General features: G+C 41.3%; 1 pseudogene; it reads left to right on the forward strand.

Moving 5' to 3' along the window:
- Positions 1-6,338: 6,338 nt before the first annotated feature.
- Positions 6,339-11,116, forward strand: LOC117363648 (annotated as a pseudogene).
- The last annotated feature ends 239 nt before the right edge of the window (positions 11,117-11,355 follow it).

Below are 11,355 nucleotides of genomic sequence, written 5' to 3' on the forward strand. Positions count from 1 at the left end.
TGAGGGATCTGCATACCAAGTTTCGTTCAAATCGGTCCCACAGCTTTTTACATTTTTTCCATTGACTTGAATGGGTGAAATCAGATTTTCTGTTTGTATCTCCGCCCACTTGTGCAGGTGGGCCGCGAGACTCACAGAACATATCACCCCAGGTAGTGAGGGATCAGCATAGCAAGTTTCGTTCAAATCGGGCAAGCCGTTTTTGCGTTGGCAGCTTTTTACATTTTTTCCATTGACATGAATGGGTGAAATCTGATTTTCTGTTTGTAGCTCCGCCCACGTGTGCAGGTGGGCCGCGAGACCCCCAGAACATATCATCCCAGGTAGTGAGGGATCTGCATACCAAGTTTCGTTCAAATCGGTCCCACAGCTTTTTACATTTTTTCCATTGACTTGAATGGGTGAAATCAGATTTTCTGTTTGTATCTCCGCCCACTTGTGCAGGTGGGCCGCGAGACTCACAGAACATATCACCCCAGGTAGTGAGGGATCAGCATAGCAAGTTTCGTTCAAATCGGGCAAGCCGTTTTTGCGTTGGCAGCTTTTTACATTTTTTCCATTGACATGAATGGGTGAAATCTGATTTTCTGTTTGTAGCTCCGCCCACGTGTGCAGGTGGGCCGCGAGACCCCCAGAACATATCATCCCAGGTAGTGAGGGATCTGCATACCAAGTTTCGTTCAAATCGGTCAAGCCGTTTTTGCGTGATCGCGGCACATACACACATACACACACACATACATACCTCCGATTTTATATATATAGATTACGGATTTATCTATCTCTCTTGCACAAGTTATCAATAAGGTAGACCTAGTTTGGATTGTGTCCTGTAAGTCTTCCAGGAAACCAGTTAGATCAAAATCTATCTGTTCCAACTGGTCTATGCCTAATTCTGCAGGACTTTTCTTTTTCTATGGAATATAATATAGATTTATTATAGACAATGGGGCTTATAATCAAAAGAAAAAAACGTCTAAAAAGTGGCCTAAATGGCTACTTGGACGATCAAAAAGCCTGATCGTACAAGTACCCATAATCAAAGCTGGTTTTAGAAATATCTAAAACCAGCTTAGGCCTTTCCCCTGCCTCTAAATGCACAGAGAGAAAGGTGTTTTTAGAGGAGTGGAAAGGGCGGGAGGTGGGCCGACCTAGACCTAGGCATGCAGCAGGTATAACCAAAACTTTAGGCAGGTTGCCTAGTCGGCACTTATACGTTTTGACTTAGACCAAGTCCAAACAGGTATAAGTGCTGAAAAAGGGGCCGCTGAGCTGATCGTGGCTGCTGCGATCAGCTCAGCGGCCCCAGCAACCTGCCTACCCCCTACTGCAATGTACGCTGCAGGAGAGATGGCTCATCTCTCCTGCAAGCGATGGTGATCACCAACCTCCCTCCGAACCGCGGCACTTCGGGGTGAGCATCGCGGCAGGGCATCTCCCCTGCGGTGATCCTCACCCCGAAGTGCCACGGATCGGAGGGGGTAGGCGATCACCATCGCTGGCAGAAGAGATGAGCCATCTCTCCTGCAGCGATCAGCCCTCCCTCGGCTCTTACGATCGGGTAGCAGGGAGCCCAAGCCCTCCTGCCCCGGGCACCCCCGAACTCCCTGATCTGACAACCCCCTGATCCGACAACCTCCCTGATCCGACAACCCCCTTTCCCATTATGATTAGACTTATCAGTTTCTCGCAGATAGATTTTGTGCCTTTAAGAGTCCAGGAAGGTATCTTTTGAAACTGTAAGCATTAACAGTTACTGCTCAACAGGCATGCTGTAAAGATTGCTTGCGGATATTGGCTATGGTGACTAGATTTCCCAGATCCTGTTTTTATGTTTGTTTGTAATTTTCTAAAATGACAATAAAAGTTAAAAAAAGATCTTGCTGTAACACCCATATATTAAGGCAACATATCTTGGATCAGTGTATCCAAATGGATTGCTTTGCATATATCGAGACTTTAATAAGCCTCACACCTAAGCTATGGTTCATTGGATGCAATCTTAACCTCTCAAATTTACTGCTAATTCTTGCAGGAATACTTGCATTGTACCTAAAAGAGATTCTTTAAGATTTCAGAATGTATGTGGTTATGATTCCCAAGATGAAGTTCTAGTGAATAGGAATGGGAGAGAATGAATCCTTCTGTGTACAGTTATGAGAGAAGTGTGAATTGATTTTGTAAGTGAAATTATGTCCTCCTTGTATTAGTAGGTGATAATGACTATCCTTGAATGCGTTATTATCTTTATTTCTGCACACATAAGCAGGTGCTGAAAAGTGCTATGTGTAGATCTTGAAAGTGCTTTTATAGACAGAAACTTGCCCATTTAGTTGTTTTTTTTCCCCTTTTAATGCATTCTAATGCATGAAGTCATCTCAATCAAATACCTTGCTTAAACACTTTCACAATTAGTATATATCCTGACCCCAAAAAAATAAAGAAAAAAATTAATGAAATTCATATTGTGAGCATAGAAATAATCTAGTAGAGCAACAGTTTCCACAGTTAAGGATATTGATGGAATAACACATCAGTGGCAGCAGTAGAAGCATATGTTGATATACAAGTACTCTTACTTTGAGCACAAAATGATTGTGCTTGAGAAGGTGCAAATAATTTTTATAGGTTTTTAAAAAAACTTTATTTAGTTTTTAATGCCAACAAAAAGTGCAATACAATTAATAATAATCAAATAAGCACTTATAAACAATCAGAATCTATACAAAAGATAAAAATTCCCTCCCCCACCCATCATTACCATCAGGAATAATACCAAAACAAAAGATATACCCCCTCCCACTCCCACCCCCCCTGGATGTGTGGGTGCAATACAATGGAAAATAAAGATAAAGGGCAACTATAACAAATCTAGAAAAGACGTCAATGGACCCCCAAACCATCTTATTATGCCCCAGCAAGTCAGCATTCATTTCCTCATACTTATAAGTTAAGCATAAGCTTGCCCACAAGAAAGGAAAACTATTTGTATAGTTTAAGAAACAAAAACTTTGAAATAATTTAGGGCTCTTTTTACAAACGGCTACTGCTGTGGTAATTGCTCCGATGCTTATAGGGATTTAATGGATGTCAGAGCATTTGCCACGCGGCAGTTTCTACTGCAGCTTTGTAAAAAAAAAAAAAAAAATGGGGTGGAGGGGTTAGTGTGATCTTCATTTTTTACCGCTTTGTGAGAATGTTCTGTATAAGGCTTACAGCTGTTTTACAAAGCCGCGCTAGCGGCTGCTGCGCGGTAACTGCTCCGAAGCCCATAGAGATTTAAAGGGCTTTGTGGCTGTTACCATGCAGCTTTGTAAAACAGGCAGTTAGTGTCAAAGATTTTTAACCAATAATAATGAACAACATGGTTAATATTCATAATGCGGTGAGTGGTGGAAGCCCCATATAAAAACAGCCACACAAACTATTCCCTCATATTAAAAGCCATAAAAATAACTGGTTTTTCTATGACTATATCTAGTAGCTCTTCTAATTGCCATAAAGTGGCTTTATATAAAATTGGTATCACTAAGAATCTGCACAGCGTTAAATATTAATCACAAATAGCAATGTGTTCCCCATTCACTGTTGGATATTGAATGCACAATATGAAATCACAAGAGATGAGATCAAAATCACCATACAAAAAAAGGAGGAAAAAGCCTCAGAGGTCCATGTGTGTGCAAACTCAATCAGAATTCAATTGCTCACATGAAAAACAGACTAATTCTCTTTCATTGGCAAAACATCTCCATAGAAGTCATAACTGTTCATTCATTGAATAACAATACATAAGTTCTGACAGTTCATTAGTTCACTTCAATTCATACCACTGCAACCAAAATATAACAGCATGTGCACAACTTTTATATATAATCTATATCTATTTATCTATCTATATATGTAACTGGAGCAGCTTTTAGATTATAAATCTCAAAGGGAGTCCCGTTTCACATATTGTTTCCTCAGGAGATATCCAAGTGTTGAATCTAAAAATCAAAATATAGGATTTCACACACTAAAGATGAACTGGTGAGCATATAATAGACAAAGCTTCTTGAAAAGACTGCTTAAACATGTTACTTGAAAAAAGCAAACTTAACTACAATGTCCAACTCTTTGTCTCGGATGCAGTGAACAATGGCTACTTAATAGACGCCAAGAAACTGGTCCATTCCCACTGAAGGGGAGGAATGAATCCTTTCTTTCATATATGCTATGGGCTCCTTTTACAAAGCCGCGCTAGCGGTTTTAATTCATGCACTGGATTAGCGTATGCTATAGCGCGCTAGCTGGAAATCTACCGCCTGCTCCAAAGAAGGCGGTAGCAGCTAGCATGAGGGGCAATTTAGCGTGTGCTATTCCGCGCGTTAAGGCCCTAGCGCAGGTTTGTAAAAGGAGCCCTATGTTTCTTCAAAGAACTTTATGCATAACTAATGTGACCATATGTCCCATTTTGTGCGGGACCATCCCGTTTTTAGCTCGGCTGTCCCATTGTCCCCACGCACAGCTTCAGGATGCTGAAATGTCCCATTTTCAGAAGGAGCAGGACAGGCAAGCTAAAAATGGGCCGCTGCAGCTTCTTATTTCTCCAAGCCACCGCCGCACTAACTTTATCTTCGTGAAGCAACTGCACAAGCCTTCCCCCCCCCCCCTCCTTCCCCAATGTCAGTTTTGATGTTGGAGAGGAAGTTCCAGGCCAGCCAATTGCTGCCTGGTTGGCCCGGAACTTCCTCTCCGACGTCAGAATTGACATGAGGGGGGGGGGGGAAGAAGGCTTGTGCAGTCGCTGCATGAAGATGATGTTAGTATGGCAGTGGCTTGGAGAAATAAGCGGCATAGGCTTGGGGAGGGGGCCGGGCCGGGAGAGAGAAAGAAAGACAGAAAGGGGGGGCAGGAGAGAGAAAGAAAGACAGAAATAAGGGGGGGGGGGCAGGTAGAGAGAAAGAAGGGGGCAGGAAGAGGGAAAGAGAAAGAAATGAAAGAAAGATTGGATGCACAGTCAGAAGGAAGTGCAACCAGAGACTCATGAAATCACCATACAACAAAGGTAGAAAAAATGATTTTATTTTCAATTTAGTTATCAAAATGTGCCAGTTTTGAGAATTAATATCTGCTGTCTATATTTTGCACTATATTTAATAGGTTCTGGGGTGTTCCAGGGGTGGGGGAGGGGTGGGGGGGTTCCAGGAGGATCTGTGTGTGTGGGGGGGGGGGTTCTGTTTTGAGGGGAAAAATAAATGATCACATTGTGCTTAACAGAACTCAGCAAACAAGAGGAGCTCGATTCTCAAAAAGGCAGACCACTCAATGCAAGAATATAGACCAGGCTCACAAGATGTTCATGCTGCAAAAAAATTAGTCTCTGTTCCTTCCTTGTTTGTCGAAAGGAATTTATTCCAAAACAGAGCAAAAAAAAATACTGCATATTTTTCAAAAAACTTTATTAACAACTGAGCTCACTACACACAAGGAGCTCAATTCACAAAAAGACAGACCACTGTTCTTGCTGCAACAAAAATCTGTCTCCTTTCTCTCCTCGTTTGTTGAAAAGAATTTGTTCCAAAGCAAAGCAAAAAAAGTTGTCATTGAATTGATAGTGAATGCATCATTAAATGTCTAACACTGTACATTGTCACTGAATATAAATAGTTATTCATGCTTGACATACACATACCCAAACTTGGATATACATCTAGTGGGCATGGGCACCACTATGAACCTGACTACAGTTGGTCTGATAACTGGGTAACAGAGGCCATGAACTGGGTATTAGTGGTCTGCTAACCATAAACCCAGGTACATAGCTCTTGTTAACCATGCCACCCTCTACAGAGCCATTTTGCTCACGTAGCAGCGCTATCTAAGGTTCAGAGACATACAGCAAATATAGCACCCCTAATGAGGCAACCAAATTTCAGCAAAGAGGACCTATTCAGGCTGGTCCTCCAGCAAGGGTGTGGTAGACATGCTGGTGCCCAGGACAGAAATTAAGGAGGGGACCCCAATCTCCTCTTCTCCTTGCCCCTACCACCTATTTTCTAACTTGCCACTATTACCATACATAAAAACAATTTTAAATGACTTCTTCACACACAAAATAGAGGTAGAACTTGACCAAATACAGAGCAAAGTATCACAAATTAGAAATATAAATCACCAAAATTAAACTTGGAACTTCAAGAAGGTAAACTCGGAAAGTATTACAGCATTGGAGAAATAAAAACAGAAATGCATTTTATACTGTACACAATTATTGGCAACAGCCACAAAGGGGGGCTTAGTCCCCCCCTAAACATTTCCCTTGCTGTCAGGGGGAGGGCGGTGCTGCGGTCAGCATGGCGCGGTACAAGTTTGTTGATATTGGCATCAATCTGACTGACTCTATGTTCAAGGGGATTTACCGAGGTACTCAGAAACATCCAGATGACTTTTGCGATGTAATAGAGCGTGCTGTTAAAATAGGCGCACTGACGTTTATGATTACTGGTGGAAATTTACAGGACAGCAAGGATGCTGTACAGCTGGATCAAACCAATGACAGGTTTTATAGCACAGTTGGCTGCCACCCTACTCGATGCAGAGAATTTGAGCAGAGTGATCCTGAGTAGTATTTAAGTGTATTAGGCAATCTCATTGAGGATAACAAAGGAAAGATTGTACATGTTTGAGAATGTGGTCTGGATTTTGATAGATTGGAATTTTGTCCTAAAGATACCCAGCTCAAATATTTTGAAAAACAGTTTTTTTTCCAGTAACATAACATAATGCAAAAACCTGTTGGAGCAAACAAAGTTACTAATGTTCCTGCATTGTAGAAATTCACACAAGGAATTTTTAGATATAATGAGGAAAAACTGAGACCAATGCTTTGGAGGAGTACCACCCCCTTCAAGGAAGCCAGAAATAATTTGTGAGTCGTATCTAGATACCGTCTTTTCTGTCTTGCTGTGCTGTATGACTGGAACAAACCGCCTGAATCTCTATGGCCGTCTCCATCTCTGGCAGTGTTCAAGTCCAAGTTAAAAGCTCACCTCTTTAAGACTGCTTTCAAGACTGCCTTCAGTGCTATAGAAGTGTTAAATAGTAGTAGTACTGTGGTTGGTGGGGATCCTAAGCCTCACTGGATGATGACCATCACTTCTTCCTCAGGTCAAGTGACCAGAACTCTCCCAAGCTCTGTAGCCAGCAGCAGTATTTCAGCGTTGCTGTAGTCCCGCCCCTACCCTCACCCTGTGCCTGCTCAGCTTTCATGCATGCAATGCTGAATAGGAGAAGATGGTCTTCAGTTGGTGGGACTTGGGGGATCTCTGTTAGCTGAAGTATTTATACAGTATCTTGTATCATTTGCCTTGACTGTCCATACTTTTTGAAATAATCTGCCCTAATTTAATCATGCTGAAATGACATTAAAAACTTAAAAAAAAAAAAACTGCAGAAGACATGGAGGGACATTTTTGGAAAGGATGTCTAAGTCAAATTTAGATGTTTTGGAAAAAATGTCCAGAAATCCAGTACAGAAAATATCTATTGCCAAACAGCCAGCCGTCTATCTTTTATTTTTGAAAATGACCTATGTGGACGTTTTGGTCCTTAGGATGTCTATCTTTTTTGGCCAATTTCTAAAATAAAAACATCCACATCAAAAGTGGACAAAAGCAAGTTTTGCAGATGTACCCAACCACCTTGTCTGATCATGGCAGGGGAACATCGATCAGTTGAGCTGGTTTTGGGGAATCCTGCAGGTTCAGCTGATGGGGGGATTCCCCTGCTAGGATCAACTGAATCGGCAGGGAGATCTGATTCCTCTCTCCCTCCCGCCCTCATACTCGTCGATTCTGCAGCCCCTAACATTCCTCAACAACCCCCACATACCCTGTACCTTTCCTCTGCATAATCTACAGGAGGGATGTCCACTCCTTCTTGCCATCAGGCACCATCAAACCCTGGCACTCCACAAACACCCGACACTCCACCCTGACACTCTCTGAACTTCGGCACTCCACCCTGACACTCCTTGAATTCCTGGCACCCCACCCTGACATCAACCCCATGCCTCCATTGACAATCCTGTGGGAGGGAGTGCTCCCTCCCACCAGCAGGTTCACCTTCATAATGGCAGCCTACCCCTTCCTGGTGCATCCAGTATGTTTTTAGGAAATGTTTAAGATATATAGACCAGGGAGAGCTTTGAGATCAGAAAATGGAATGAGGTTGGTGGTGGATAGTGAGTTAAAAGCACACTATGCAGATACTAGAGCCTCTATGTTACTAGTAGCTGGGGTGAAACTATGGAATGCCTTCTCAGGTCAATTACATATCTACGTACTAGCTTTAAAAGACTATTGAAAATATAGTTATTTGTTGATGCATTTATGTAATAGGACTGTCAGTTTGAAGTGCAGATGTTAAGACAGCCTGAATTTAGTTATGGGATATATGGTATTTATATTTTGTATGTTAATTGGAAACCATCTAGGTCCAGGTAATGTAGACATTTTTCAATAAATAAAATAAAATAAATAATCTGTATAGGGAAGACAGGGTAGGAAGAAAAGAAGGGGGAGTGGCATTATAAGTTAAAGATTATACTAAAGTCACACAATTGCAGAATCAACAGGGTAAGGAAGAGGCACTGTGGGTCAAACTGGAAAGAGAAAATGGAAAATATATTTATATTGGTATAATATAAAAACTTCCTTCACAGAAGTGGACAGAGATTTAATAGAAGGCATTTAAAATGTAGCTGTAAAAGGTAAAGTACTACTAATAGGAGATTTTAATATGCCAGATGTTGATTGGACTACCCCTATTGAGAGATCACCTATAAGTAGGGAGATCTTGGATTCTCTGCAAGGAGAACTGTTCCAGCAGTTGGTAATGGAATCCATATGGGAAGGGGTCATACTGGACTTAATGATTACAAACTGGGAAAGTGTTTCCAATGTTATAGTGGGTGATCATTTGGCATCCAGTGATCACCACATGCTGTGGTTTAATATTAAGACAAGTGTAGAGAAGGCTCATTTAAAAGTGAAGGTTCTAAACTTAAAAAAAACAACTTTGTTCAGAGGAGGTGTTATGTCGAGGAATTGTTATCTGGATGGGAACATCTGGAAGAAGTAGGAAAGCAGATGGCAAAACTGAAAGGGCAACAAACCATTTTGCAAGAAAAGTATGTAACAATAAGAGGAAAGAAGGCCGTTTTAGTTCTCAAAAGTAGTAGCTGAGAAGGTAAGGAAAATTACAAAAGATCACAGAAAGAAGAAGATAGACAAAAATATCTGGAAAAATTAAGAGAAGCTGGTCGAGTAGTCAGGAAAGCATAGATGCAAATGGAAGAAAAGATAGCAGGCAAGTTAAAATGAAAAGTGGGGGACAAGACAATTTTTACATATGTTAGTGAGAGGAGGAAGTGGAAAATTGTGAGATTCAAAGGTGAAGGGGAGGAATATGTAGAAGCTGATAATGATAAGGCTGAATTGCTTAAAAAATATCAATGTTTTTTGTTCACAGCTGAAGTGCTAGAAGTAGGACTGCAGAAAACAAAATCAAATAGGGCTAAAGGTGTGGTAGACCCTGATCAATTTTCAGAGGATTGTATTTGTGAAGAGCTCACTAAACTGAATGTGAATAAAGTGATGGGGCTCAATGGTGTACATCCAAAGGTACTGAGGGAACTTAGGAATGTTCTGGTGGCTCTGCTGGTTGACCTTTTCAATGCTTCTCTAGAGTGGGGAGTGGTACCAGAGGATTGGAGGAGGGCAGATGTGGTTCCTCTCTACCAAAGTGGAATTAAGAAAGAAGTATGGAACTACAGGCCTGTAAGTCTGATTCTGTGGTAAATAAATTAATAGAAACAAAACAGAGAATAATATAATTTCTGGAATCCAGTGGATTACAGGACACAAGGCAACATGGAATCAAAAGAGAAAGATCTTGTCAGACAAATCTGATCAATTTATTTGACTGGGTGACCAGAGAATTGAATAGGAGGAGAGTGCTAGATGTGGTATATTTAGGTTTTATCAAAGCCTTTGACAGTGTACCACACAGGCTTCTAATAAATAAACTGAGTGCCCTTAGTATGGTACCCAATGTGACAGACTGGGTCAGGAACTGGTTGAGTGGAAGGCCACAGAGGGTTGTGGTCAATAGAGATCACTCTGAGAAATGGGATGTTACCAGTGATGTGCCTCAAGGTTTGGTTCTTAGGCCTGTTCCTTTTAACATTTTTGTAAGCAATATTGCGGACAGGCTGACGTAAGATATGCCTTTTTACACATGATACCAAAATTGCAATAGAATAGACACCCCTGATTGTGTGGAATATTTGAGGAAAGTCCTAGTGAAGCTTGAGGAATGGTCTTAAATCTGGCAGCTAAGATTTGATGCTAAGAAATGCAAGGTCATGCATTTGGGCTGCAGAAACATGAGGGATTGGTCCAGTTTAGGGGGTAAAGAACTTTTGTGCATGAAAGAGGAGTGGGACTTGGGTATGTGATGATTTTAAGGTGGCAAAACAGTTTGAAAAGGTGATGGCAAAAATTAGAAGGATGACTGGGAAGGAATGGCCAGTAGGAAAAAGGAGGTATTGATGCCCCTGTATAAGACTCTGGTCAGATCTCATTTTGAATATTGTGTGCAGTTATGGAGACTGCACTTTCAAAGGGTATAAACATGATGGAGTCGGTCCAGTAGAAGGCAACTAAAATTATTAATGTACAGGGACAGACTTAAAGATCTGAATATGTATACTTTGGAGGAAAGGCGGGAGAGGGAGAATATGATAGAAATGTTTAAATGCCTATGTGACATAAATACACATGAGGGGAGTCTTTTTCAATTAAAAGGAAACCAGACATGATGGAAGATATGTATAAAATGCTCATGCTGCTATAAGAAAGAATCCTGCTCATGAAAAGAAATCCAAGCGAAACATAAAAAATAAGAGGAGAAACTACCAAGCTTTCTTTGGCCCAGAGATAGGACCATAATGCTCAGAAGAAAGCAAGCTTCTTGAGAGCACAAGAAAATGCTGCAGAATAAGACTGTTTTTCTTTTCTACAAAGGTTTTGGAAAAATTTCATCAAATAAATATTTTGAAGTCACGTGATGCTGTGAGCCGGCGTGCATCTAGCTCAGCCAGCTCCGGAGCTCGTCCCTTCCTTACACTGATAATCGGGACGAACGGCGTTCTTTTTCTTTTGTTTTTTCGACGACTTTGGTGGGGAACTTTATGGACAGATATCTTTCTAAAAATCAGCCTGCCATGTCGACCAAATCTGCAAAGAAATACAAGGAAAAGGGTAAGCCCGCTGAAGATAAAATGGCGGACCCTGCATGTGGTGTGCT

The sequence above is a fragment of the Geotrypetes seraphini genome, chromosome 1 (assembly GCF_902459505.1).
Source record: "Geotrypetes seraphini chromosome 1, aGeoSer1.1, whole genome shotgun sequence".
NCBI lineage: Eukaryota > Metazoa > Chordata > Amphibia > Gymnophiona > Dermophiidae > Geotrypetes > Geotrypetes seraphini.